Raw genomic sequence first — 13770 nt, 5'->3', positions numbered from 1 at the left:
AGAAGACACCCAGGAGACTTGGAGTGCAAGTCAGAAGAGCCACGAGGCAGCCACAAGGGTTGAGGGCGCGCCCCCCAACCTTGTGGGCCCCTCGGTGGCCTCCTGGCCTACATCTTCCTCCTATATATACTCTTATACCCTGAAAACTTCCGAGGGAGCCACGAAACCACTTTTCCACCGCCACAACCTTCTATACCCGTGAGATCCCATCTTGGGGCCTTTTCCGGCATCCTGCCAGAGGGGGATTGGATCATGGAGGGCTTCTACATCAGCATCATTACCTCTCCAATGGAGTGTGAGTAGTTTAGCATAGACCTACGGGTCCATAGCTAGTAGCCATATGGCTTTTTCTCTCTCTCTCTCTTTGATTCTCAATACCATGTTCTCCTCGATGTTCTTGGAGATCTATTCGATGTAATACTCTTTTGCGGTGTGTTTGCCGAGATTTGATGAATTATGGATTGATGATCAGCTTATCTATGAATATTATTTGAATCTGATCTGAATGCTTTTATGCATGATTTGATATCTTTGCAAGTCTCTTCGAACTATTGATTTGGTTTGGCCAACTAGATTGGTTTTTCTCGTATTGGAGAAGTGTTTAGCTTTGGGTTCAATCTTGCGGTGTCCTTTCCTAGTGATAGTAGGGGCAGTAAGGCACGTATTGTATTGTTGTCATCGAGGATAACAAGATGGGGTTTTCATCATATTGCTTGGGCTAATCCTGCTACATCATGTGATCTTACTTAATGCATTACTCTGTTCTTATGAACTTAATGCTCTAGATGCAGGCATGAGTCATTCGATGTGTGGAGTAATAGTAGTAGATGCGTAATTGTTTCGGTCTACTTGATATGGATGTGATGCTTATATTCATGATCATTACCTTAGATATCGTCATAACTTTGCGCTTTTCTACCAATTGCTCAGCAGTAATTTGTTCCCCCATCGTAATAAGTCCTTTCTTGAGAGAAGCTGTTGGGAAACACAGTAATTTCAAAAAAAAATCCTACGCACACGCAAGATCCATCTAGGTGACGCATAGCAACAAGAGGGGAGAGTGTTGTCTACGTACCCTCGTAGACCGTAAGCAGAAGCGTTATGACAACACGGTTGATGTAGTCGTACGTCTTCACGATCTGACCGATCCTAGCACCGAAGGTACGGCACCTCCGCGATCTGCACATGTTCAGCTCGGTGATGTCCCACAAACTCTAGATCCAGCTGAGTGTTGGGGGAGAGCTTCATCAGCATGACAGCGTGATGACGGTGATGATGAAGTTACCGACGCAGGGCTTCTCCTAAGCACTTCAACGATATGAACAAGGTGGAAATCTGTGGAGGGGGGCACCACACACGGCTAGGAGATCAACTTGTGTGTCTATGGGGTTCCCCCTCCCCCGTATATAAAGGAGTGGAGGAGGGGACGGTCGGCCCTCTCTATGGCGCGCCCTAGGGGGAGTCCTACTCCCACTGGGAGTAGGATCCCCCCTTTCCCTAGTAGGAGTAGGAGAGAACGAAGGGGGAGAGAGAAGGAAGGAAGGGGGGCCGACCCCACACCCAATTCAGATTGGGCTAGGGGGTGCGCCCTCCACCTTTCCCTTCATCTCCTCTTTTCCACTAAGGCCCAATAAGGCCCATATACTCCCCGGAACCATTTCGATGTCCCAACATAGGCTTCCAATATATCTATCTTTATGTCTCGACGGTTTCGAGACTCCTCGTCATGCCTGTGATCACATCCGGGACTCCGAACAACCTTGGGTACATCAAAACACATAAACTCATAATATCGATCATCACTGAACGTTAAGCGTGCGGACCCTAGATGCTCATATTGGTTCCTACATATTCTACGAAGATCTTTATCGGTCAAACCGCATAACAACATACATTGTTCCCTTTGTCATCGGTATGTTACTTGTCCGAGATTCAATCGTTGGTATCTCAATACCTAGTTCAATCTCGTTACCGGCAAGTCTCTTTACTTGTTCCATAATGCAACATCCCGTAACTAAATCATTAGTCACATTGCTTGCAAGGTTTATAGTGATGTGCATTACCGAGAGGGCCCAGAGATACCTCTCCGATACACGGAGTGACAAATCCTAATCTTGATCTATGCCAACTCAACAAACACCATCGGAGATACCTGTAGAGCATATTAGTCACCCAGTTACATTGTTACGTTTGATAGCACACTAAGTGTTCCTCCGGTATTCGGGAGTTGCATAATCTCATAGTCATAGGAACATGTATAAGTTATGGAGAAAGCAATAGCAGTAAACTAAACGATCATCATGTGAAGCTAACGGATGGGTCAAGTCAATCACATCATTCTCTAATGATGTGATCCCGTTCATCAAATGACAACTCTTTTTCCATGGCTAGGAAACTTAACCATCTTTGATCAACGAGCTAGTCAAGTAGAGGCATACTAGTGACACTCTGTTTGTCTATGTATTCACACATGTACTAAGTTTCCGGTTAATACAATTCTAGAATGAATAATAAACATTTATCATGATATAAGGAAATATAAACAACAACTTTATTATTGCCTCTAGGGCATATTTCCTTCAGAAGCCTCTAGTGAAACCTATGGCCCCCGGGTCTATTTTCCATCATATAAGTTTCTGATCTGTAATTCTAGTTTCCTATTTACTTATTTTGCAATCTTTTACTTTCCGTTCCATAAACCAAAAATACAATAAATATTACTTTAACGTTTATCCATCTCTATCAGATCTCACTTTGCAAATAACCATGAAGGGATTGACAACCCCTTTGTCGCGTTGGTTGCAAATTGGTGTTTGTTTGTGCAGGTATTTGGTGGCTTGTCGTGTTGTCTCCTGCTGGATTGATACCTTGGTTCTCAAAACTGAGGGAAATACTTGCGCTACTTTGCTGCATCACCCTTTCCTCTTCAAGGGAAAAACCAATGCAAGCTCAAGATGTAGCAAGAAGGATTTCTGGCGCCGTTGCCGGGGAGATCTACGCCAAGCCACGACATACCAAGTACCCATCATAAAACTCTCATCCCTCGCATTACATTATTTGCCCTTCTCCTCTCATTTTCCTCTCCCCCACTTCTAAAATGATTTTTGAAAAGATTTGCCTTTTCTTTGCCCTTCTTCCGTTCATCTTTTTGTTTGCCTTGATGTCTTATTTGGCTTGTTTGCTCGTTTGGTTGGAATAATTGTGTATTTATTGCAAACTAGAGAGCCTAAGATTTATGGATCCTCATCCACTTGCCAATCTTTAAGAGATCCAATTATGATGAACCAATTGCTAATGAGTTTTGTGCACTAGATTATCTTTATGAAGTTCTGCTTGAAATTCGTGAATCTGAAAATTGTGATGAAATACTTTATGAAGTGATTCACGATAGATCTTTGAATAAAAAGCATGATTGCAATGATGCTATTATAAATTCTATTAATGTCAATTGTGCTAATAATATGCAAAACCCTAAGCTTGGGGATGCTAGTTTTGCTATGTCCACTACTTGTTGCAATGATCATGATTGGGGTGAATCTTCTTATGATCTTCAAAATTTATTTAAGCCACATGATGAATATGAGATTGATAATAATTTTTGCAATAATATTGAAAGTGGGTTTGGAAGAGTGTCAACTTTAGATCCCACATATTTGGATAATGTTCAATCTTGTGAAGTTTTTGATAAAAGTGGGTTCAAAGAGGTCATGACTTTATTTTATGATAATCCCACTATTTTGGAAGAGTGTCAACTTTGCATGCATGTGGTTCATAAAGATAATATTTTATGTGATAGATATATTGTTGAATTTGCTTATGATACTACATGTAATTATTATGAGAGAGGAAAATATGGTTGTAGAAATTTTCATGTTAGTAAATTACCTCTCTTCATGTTGAGATTGCTATTGTCTCTTTCTTCTTCCTTGCATATGCTAATTTTTGCTTGCCTTCATAATTTGTTTGCTTATAAAATTACTATGCATAGGAAGTATGTTAGACTTAGATGTGTTTTCACGTGCTATATGATGCTCTCTTTGTTCTTCAATTCTTGTCTTTCATGTGAACATCATTGAAATTATCAATGCCTAGCTTAATGGCTTAAAAGAAAAGCGCTTCTTGGGAGACAACCCAATATTTTTACTTGTTGTTTTCCAATAAATATTTCATATAGCCTCTGGTTAGATGTGGTTTTGTGTTTTATTTAGTGTTTGTGCCAAGTAAGACCTTTGGGATAGGTTACGGTGATAGTTGATTTGATCCTGCAGAAAAACAGAAACTTTTGCGCCAGGAGATTAGGTTTCGTTTTTAACAAAAGTGCGATAAAATACTGATTCTTTTTGAAAATGATTAATAAACAACTTGGCTAGGACTTCCTAATTTCTAAGGATTTTTGGTGTTATATAAGTACCCAAAATCTCCATATTTCTACAGACTGTTCTGTTTTTTGACGGACTCTGTTTTTCGTGTGTTGTTTGCTTATTTTGATGCATCTATGGATAGTATCGGGGGGTATGAACCATGGAGAAGTTGGAATACAGTAGATATTACACCAATATAAATAAATAATGAGTTCACAATAGTACCAAAAGTGGTGATTTATTTTCTTATACTAACGGAGCTTACAAGATTTTCTGTTAGAGTTTTGTGTTGTGAAGTTTTCAAGTTTTGGGTAAGGATTTTATGGACTATGGGATAAGGAGTGGAAAGATCCTAAGCTTGGGGATGCCCAAGGCACCCCAAAGTAAAATTCAAGGATTTCAAAAAGCCTAAGCTTGGGGATGCCCCGGGAAGGCATCCCCTCTTTCATCTTCGTCTATCGGTAACTTTACTTGCGGCTATATTTTTATTCACCACATGATATGTGTTTTGCTTGGAGCGTCTTGTATGATTTGAGTCTTTGCTTTTTAGTTTGCCACAATCATCCTTGTTGTACACACCTTTTGGGAGATACACGCATGAATTGTGATTTATTAGAATACTCTATGTGCTTCACTTATATCTTTTAAGCTAGGCAATTTTGCTCTAGTGCTTCACTTATATCTTTTTAGAGCACGGTGGTGGTTTTATTTTATAGAAATTGATGAACTTTCGTACTTCACTTATATTATTTCGAGAGTCTTTAGAACAACATGGTAATTTGCGTTGGTTTTAAAAATTAATCCTAATATGATAGGCATCCAAGAGGAAAATAATAAAAACTTTCATATAAAATGCATTGAATACTATGCGAAGTTTGATTCCTTATGATTGTTTTGAGATATGAAGATGGTGATATTAGATTCATGCTAGTAAGTAGTTGTGAATTTTATAAATACTTGTGTTAAAGTTTGTGAGTCCCGTAGCATGCACGCATGGTGAACCGTTATGTGATGAAGTCAGAGCATGATTTATTTATTGATTGTCTTCCTTATGAGTGGCGGTCGGGGACGAGCGATGGTCTTTTCCTACCAATCTATCCCCCTAGGAGCATGCACATAGTACTTTGTTTCGATGACTAATAGATTTTTGCAATAAGTATGTGAGTTCTTTATGACTAATGTTGAGTCCATGGATTATACGCACTCTCACGTTTCCGCCATTGCTAGCCTCTCTAGTACCGCGCAACTTTCACCGGTACCATAAACCCACCATATACCTTACTCAAAACAGCCACCATACCTACCTATTATGGAATTTCCATAGCCATTCCGAGATATATTGCCATGCAACTTCCCACCGTTTCGTTTATTATAACGTGCTCCATCATTGTCATATTGCTTTGCATGATCATGTAGTTGACATCGTATTTGTGGCAAAGCCACCGTTCATCATTTTTTATACATGTCGCTCTTGATTCATTACACATCCCGGGACACGCCTGAGGCATTCACATAGTCATATTTTGTTCTGAGTATCGAGTTGTAATCTTTGAGTAGTAAGTAAATAAAAGTGTGATGATCTTCATTATTAGAGCATTGTCCCATGTGAGGAAAGGATGAGGGAGACTATGATTCCCCCACAAGTCGTGATGAGACTCCAGACGGAAAAAAAGAGGCCAAAAAATGAGAGAGGGCCCAAATAAAAAAAGAGAAAAGAGAGAAGGGGCAATGTTACTATCATTGTACCACACTTGTGCTTCAAAGTACCACCATGATCTTCATGATAGAGAGTCTCCTATGATATCACTTTCAAATACTAGTGGGAATTTTCATTATAGAACTTGGCTTGTATATTCCAATTATGGGCTTCCTCAAAATGCCCTAGGTCTTCGTGAGCAAGAGAGTTGGATGCACAGCCACTTAGTTTTCTTTTTTTGAGATTTCATAAACTTATAGCTCTAGTGCATCCGTTGCATGGCAATCCCTACTCACTCACATTGATATCTATTAATGGGCATCTCCATAGCCCGTTTATACGCCTAGTTGATGTGAGACTATTTCCTTCTTTTTGTCTTCTCCACAACCACCATCTATTCCACCTATAGTGCTATGTCCATGGCTCAGGCTCATGTATTGCGTGAAAGTTGAAAAAGTTTGAGAACGTCAAAAGTATGAAACAATTGCTTGGCTTGTCATCGGGGTTATGCATGATTTAAATATTTTGTGTGATGAAGATGGAGCATAGCCAGACTATATGATTTTGTAGGGATAAGCTTTGTTTGGCCATGTTATTTCAAGAAGACACAATTATTTTTTAGTATGCTTGAAGTATTATTGTTTCTATGTCAATATTAAACTTTTGTTTTGAATCTTACGGATCTGAACATTCATGCCACAATAAAGAGAATTACATGGATAAATATGTTAGGTAGCATTCCACATAAAAAATTCTATTTTTATCATTCACCTACTCGAGGATGAGCAGGAATTAAGCTTGGGGATGCTTGATACGTCTCCAATGTATCTATAATTTTTTATTGTTCCATGCTATTATATTATCTGTTTTGGATGTTTTATATGCATTAATATGCTATTTCATATGATTTTTGGGACTAGCCTATTAACCTAGAGCCCAGTGTCAGTTTATGTTTTTTCCTTGTTTTAGAGTTTTGTAGAAAAAGAATACCAAACGGAGTCCAAACGGAATAGAACCTTCGCGATGATTTTTCTTGGACCAAAACACACCCATGAGACTTGGAGTGCAAGTCAGAAGAGCCACGAGGCGGCCACAAGGGTGGAGGGTGCGCCGAGGGGGTGGGGTGCGCCCCCAACCTTGTGGGCCCCTCGGTGGCCTCATGACCTAGATCTTCCTCTTATATATACTCTTATACCCTGAAAACTTCCAAGGGAGCCACGAAACCACTTTTCCACCACTGCAACCTTCTGTACCCATGAGATCCCATCTTGGGGCCTTTTCCGGCATCCTGCTGGAGGGGGATTCGATCACGGAGGGCTTCTACATCAACTCCATTGCCTCTCTGATGAAGCGTGAGTAGTTTACCACAGACCTACGGGTCCATAGCTAGTAGCTTGATGTCTTTCTCTCTCTCTCTCTCTCTCTCTCTCTCTCTCTCTCTCTCTTTGATTCTCTATACCATGTTCTCCTTGATGTTCTCGGGAGGTCTATTCGATGTAATACTCTTTTGCAGTGTGTTTGCCGAGATCCGATGAATTGTGAATTTACGATCAACTTGTCTATGAATATTATTTCAATCTCCTCTGAATTCTTTTATGCATGATTTGATATCTTTGCAAGTCTCTTCAAACTATCTATTTGGTTTGCCAACTAGATTGGTTTTTCTTGCAATGGGAGAAGTGCTTAGCTTTGGGTTCAATCTTGCGGTGTCCTTTCCTAGTGACAGTAGGGGCAGCAAGGCACGTATTGTATTATTGTCATCGAGGATAACAAGATGGGCTTTTCATCATATTGCTTGAGTTAATCCCGCTACATCATGTCATATTACTTAACGCGTTACTCCGTTATTATGAACTTAATACTCTAGATGCAGGCTGGAGTCAGTCGATGTGTGGAGTAATAGTAGTAGATGCAGAATCGTTTCAGTCTACTTGACATGTACATGATGCCTATATTCATGATCATTGCCTTAGATATCGTCATAACTTTGCGCTTTCACCCACCTTAATAATTCCTTTCTTGAGAGAAGCCTCTAGTGAAACCTATTTACCCCGGGTCTATTTTCCATCCTATAAGTTTCCAATATACAATTCTAGTTTCCTATTTACTTTCTTTTGCAATCTTTTACTTTCCGTTCCATAAACAAAAAATACCAAAAACATTACTTTACCATTTATCCATCTCTATCAAATCTCACTTTGCGAATAACCATGTAGGGATTGACAACCCCTTTGTCACGTTGGTTGCAAGTTGGCGTTTGTTTGTGCAGGTTTTTGGTGGCTTGTCGCGTTGTCTCCTACTAGATTGATATCTTGGTTCTCAAAACTGAGGGAAATACTTACGCTACTTTGCTGCATCACCCTTTCCTCTTGAAGGGAAAAACCAACGCAAACTCAAGAGGTAGCATCCTCCTCCGCCATCTCCTTGTTGAACGCCACTTGCCTGGCTTTCTGAGCTGGCGGCAGCGACTTCCACAGGCAAAGATTGTACTGGCCTCAAAACCAATCCAAAATTGGGGAGTCCGGCACAACCTTGTCTGGTGGCGTGTAGGGGTCCTCGTCGCTGCTATTCGAGTGAGCGCCCTCCGGGGGCGGTGACTCCTCGTCGGTGCGTGGGCACACCGGTGATACGTCTCCACCGCATCTACTTTTCCAAACACTTTTGACCTTGTTTTGGACTCTAACTTGCATGTGTCGACGTTCTGGGAACGGGGGTCCTCAGACTTGCCTGCCTGTGGCCTGCTGCGTGGCTCAAAGGGGGGCCCAGCATGGCCCATCTTCACCAACACAAACCCAAGACCCTTGCGAGGGGCCAAGCCTCACGGGGCGGACGACGCGGAGCTTCCTCAGGCACGGCCTCGTCAGGCTGGCTCACGAGGAGGCAGAGAGATCCAGGCGGGCGGGGTACCTCACGAGGTGCCCGTGACGCAAGCCATGACGACCGAGGGTGCCAGGCGGGTGCCAGCCCGCGCAGTGTCCTCCTTTCCTCTTTGGTGCAAAGGGGGCAAGCGCAGCCGTGGAGTATCGAGGCATCAGGCAAAGGTTGCCATTTCGGTGCAACGAGACCAAGACCAGGAGGACTACGAGATGGAGGTCACCATGGAGCCCAAGATGGCGTCATCACCAGAGCTTTGCGCAGGCGAAGACTACTTTTGTCAGGACAGCTGATACTAGCTGTCCCCCTTCAAATTAGCCCGCCATTGCTGGCTCCCTTCTCGCTCGATATTTGGGAAGAGGACCAGGGCCTCTATAAATAGGACCAGCCACCCATAGAGCAAAGGGGGGTTTTTGGAAGGAAATAGGGGGTGTTTTGGAAGGATAAAAGAAAGGATCAGAGAGAGAGAGAGAAGGGTGACTGAACTCCTCCCAGCAGTTCATCGCCCTAGCCAAGAACAGACCCTCGCGAGGCTGTTCTTCCTTGTATTGTTCATCACCATCAGCCCAAGAGGCAATCCAGCACACCACACACTGGAGTAGGGTATTACACCACAACGGTGGCCCGAACCAGTATAAACCCTGTGTCTCTTGTGTTGTTCTTTCCTTAGTTTAGATCCTAGCAAGGCGGAGGAGTGCAGGTAGGTAGGAGGCGAAATCTCCGCGCGCACCCCAGTGTTCGAACCTCAAGGGTCTGCCGGAACCCGAAATCCGACATTTGGCGCGCCAGGTAGGGGTGCACCGGGATTCGTCTTCCACCACCCCGTTCTCCTCCGACCATCATGCCCATGTCTGACGCTCATCGGGCCCGCGCCGAGTGCCGGGCCGCACTCGCTTCCCGCGTCGCCCAGACGGCCCCTGTCGGCGGGCGTCCTCGCCGTTCCCCGTCACCTGCCATCAACGCCGCCACCGGCCCGGTGGGGGACGAGCAGCAAGCATCGTCCCAGCATCCGTCCGTGCGGCAAGACGGCCGCACCGCAACTCCCTCACTCACCCCAGCTGGTTCTTCGTCCCGCGCGCTCCGCGCGCCCATGGAGGCTCGGGTTGCACTCATCGCGGCAAACGAGCTCCTGCGCTACCGTCGCATCGACGACGTCTACGATGAATGGCTTGACCGCGTCGCCGAGCTCGTCCGCGCCGCAGGGGGCTCTCCTGCGCCGTCCGTTCCGCTGCACCGCACCCCGCCCCGTGCAGGCGATGAAGCTCCGACGGCGCCCCGGCCGCCTCCTCCTCAGGACGGCGCCATGGCTCCAAGGCGCGTGGCCCCTGGGCGGAACCTGCTCTGTCAGGTGCCAGCGCAGCAAGAGCAGAGTTGTCAAGAAGTCCCTTGCCCGCAAGAAGCTGCCCGGGCGCTCCCTGCTCCAGCACGTCGCGACCATGCTCCTGCTCCCGCGCGTCAAGACCCCGCGCTGCTCCCAGCTGCAGCATGTGGGGACATGCAAGACCAAGCTCCCCGTCATCCAAGGCCTCCCGTGGCCATAGGAGGCTGCCGCGCCTTCACCGCCGAGCTACGCAGCGTCGCGTGGCCCGACAAGTTCAAGCCAGACTTGCCTCCTCGCTACGACGGCATGGCAGACCCTGCGGAGTTCCTCCAGCTCTATGAGCTGGGCATCAAAGCTGCCAACGGAGACGAGAAGGTCATGGCGAACTGGTTCCCCATGGCGCTCAAGGACGGGGCCCGCACCTGGCTCATGAACCTGACTCCAGGCACAATCTCCTCCTGGGACGAGATGCGCACCCGCTTCATTGCCAACTTCCAGGGCACTCGCGACCGGCCACCCGCCGTGAGCGACATGCACCGCATCAAGCAACAGCCCGGGGAGACCCTGCAGAAGTACATCCAGCGCTTCAACAACGCGCACCTCAAGATTCCCAAGGTGACTGAGGAGGCCATCATCTCGGCCTTCTCCGACGGTGTGCGCGACGTCAAGATGAAGGAGGAGCTGGCGATGCATGAAGACATGTGCACTTCCTTGGAGCTGTTCAACCTGGCAACCAAGTGCGCCAGGGCCGAGGAAGGGCGTCTCTCCCTCCTCGAGCTGCCTGCCGTAGACCCAGAAGAGAAGAAGCCCAAGGCCAAGGATGTGAAGCGCAAGGGGGCTGCCGTGCTCGCGGCAGAACCAGACACCAAGCGAGGCAGAGATCAGCCCGAACCTTCCAAGGGCAGCCGATACTGTGTGTACCACGACCTCCACACCCACAACACCAACGAATGTCAAGAGCTCCGAGCCGTGCGAGAAGGAAGTATCGGCCATCACCCTGACCGCAGTGACCGGGGCTACGGTCGAGGAGGAGGAAGGAACGCAGGACGCTGGGAAGACCGTGGCCCGCGTCAAGGGTGGCGCGATCAACCTCGCGAGGATCGCTGGCAAGACCCGCCTCGCGAGGGAGGCTGGAGGGATCAGCCTCGCAAGGATCGCCCGCAAGGCAACGTAGGCCTCCCACCGTTGCCGCCGTAGCCAAGGAGAAACGAGGACCGCCACCAGGACGAGGGGGCTGGGGGCTTCTAGGAGCCACGCGCGATCACCTGCATCCTGGGCGGGGCACAAGCCCCAGCCTCTCAGCGCATCTTCAAGCAGTTCGCCTGCGAAGTGAACGCAATCCTCCCTAGGCTCGAAGCCACGCGCCCTCTCAGGTGGTCGGCGTGCGCCATCACGTTTAGCTCAGCAGATCAGCTCAAGTGTGCGGCTACAGCCGGAGTTCTCCCGATGATGTGCTCCCCGATCGTCAGCAACGTGGTGGTCACCAAGACCCTCATCGATGGCGGGGCAGGGCTCAACGTCCTGTCCGTGGAGACATTCAACAACCTCCAAGTGCCCTACAGCCAGTTTCAGCCAACCAAGCCTTTCTCCAGTATCACCGACGGCTCCACGGTCCCGATTGGGTAGGTCCGCCTCCCTGTCACCTTCGGGGCATGCGACAACTACCGCACCGAGCTCATCGACTTCGGCGTCACTCACATTCGCCTGCCGTACAACGCCATCCTTGGGTACCCAGCGCTGGCCAAGTTCATGGTCGTAACTCACCACGGCTACAACGTCCTCAAGATGCCAGGAAGCGGCGGAGTCATCACGGTGCCCTGTGAAGAGAAGGACGCGGTGTGTTCCCTGGAACGAGCCTTTCAGGCCGCGTCACTGGAAGACCCGGATCGTGGAAGTAGGAGGCCTCCCGAGACCTCCCCTAAGAAGAAGAAGACATCGTCCGGCCCGACCACTTAGGAGGCAGGCCCCTCTGGGCCCGCGCCTGCCCAGGGGGAACCTCCTTCCATCGCATAGGAAAGCGCGCCCGGCGCCCTCCTCAGGCAGGGCTCGGGGGCTCTCCCCTGGAGGGCCACCGACCTAGCTAGGGTCATGAGGGAGGCGCTTGGGCACCACATGGAGGCGTGTTTGGAAGCACGTTTCCCTCAAGAAGGAGCAAGGCAAGGAGATCCAGACCCTCAGGAGTTCGTCAGCAAGGCCATTCAGGAGCTACATGAGTCAAGAGTCATGAAAGGCGGCCGCCACCTACCAGCAGTGGCTGCCCATCCAGGCGAGGATGTTGGGCTGCGCGTCTACATCGACATACCAGGGCTCAACCGAGTGGCCTCTCTGGAGCGCCTCTGGCCCTCGCGAGTGGGGCACTGCGGAGGCCCACCCCACAGCTACGTTCGCATGCCTTACGGCTTGCCGAACACGGCTGTCACGTACCAGCGCCTCATGAGGGGCATCACGGAGGCACAAGAGGCCAGGCGTTCTGCAACCCTAGCAGGGATGGAGATGGCCCGCGAGGAGCCGCCAGCGCCTCCGGAGCCTCCCGAGGCCCCTGGGCCTGGGGGCTCGTGAGGATCGGCTCCCGCAGCCCATTGAGCCTGCTACACCAACGCTCCTTCGTCCTCAACATCATTAGGTGACATCTTTCAAGTTTTATTTCCAGCTGGGAGCGCCCCCCCAGGGTTGCATTATTCCAAGGCCGCGTGGGTCCGTCCATGTGGCGTGTATCCCTTTTTTATTCCATGTTGTTAGCTTACCTTGTTGGGGGCGCCCCTCAGGCTGCATGACCCCCCTAAGTCGCTCGGGCTTGACCCAGTGATGTCCGCCTTCCCAGCATCTATTTGAACGAATCCACTCCTTCGCGGCTAATGTGTATTACCTAGTTGCCTGCTCAGTTGACGCCAACTAACGGAGCTGCTCCCAAACGGCACGACGCTTATGCATGGGTCCGTCCCTGCAACGCCGACAAACCTGGATGGCTGAGCTCTGGCTGTGGCAGCCCCGCATAGCGTCACCTCATCAAGCCTTCAGTGCCTCACTACCCCTCGGAAGCAACCAACGACTGACTGTCAATTGTCATGGCAACTCCTTGTTTTTTCTATGATGGACCTGCAGGACCTTCTGAAGGAGCTGCGTCAGGCGAGGCCCTTGCGGTGTCTCCTTCGCTCTCGTCCGTGCGAACCGCTTGCACGTTAAAGGGGGGGGGGGTGCCTGAGCATCGCGACTCAGGGCTCCTACTGGCTCTCCAGCCCTCACCCTCTGGCCTTGACCTCGGCATCGCGACCTAGCATACCAGCGACGACTGAGACTCGCTCGAGGGCCGGGACCCGAGGACGTAGAGCAGAAAGGGGAGCAAAGGTGAGGGGGGAGAGACACACGAGGACCTCGCCGAGCAACCTCGCGCCTGCCGATGCACGGCCCCGGCAACACACCAGAGAGCGGCCCCTGATCCTCGAGATAAGTCATCACCCGGAAGCGCCAGCTACCGTGGCACCATCCCCGCACCTAATGCTATCCCGTGTTAGCGACGC

Source organism: Triticum aestivum, chromosome 4A (assembly GCF_018294505.1).
Source record: "Triticum aestivum cultivar Chinese Spring chromosome 4A, IWGSC CS RefSeq v2.1, whole genome shotgun sequence".
NCBI lineage: Eukaryota > Viridiplantae > Streptophyta > Magnoliopsida > Poales > Poaceae > Triticum > Triticum aestivum.
The sequence above is the reverse complement of the archived record's forward strand: the minus strand, read 5'-3'. Positions refer to the sequence as shown.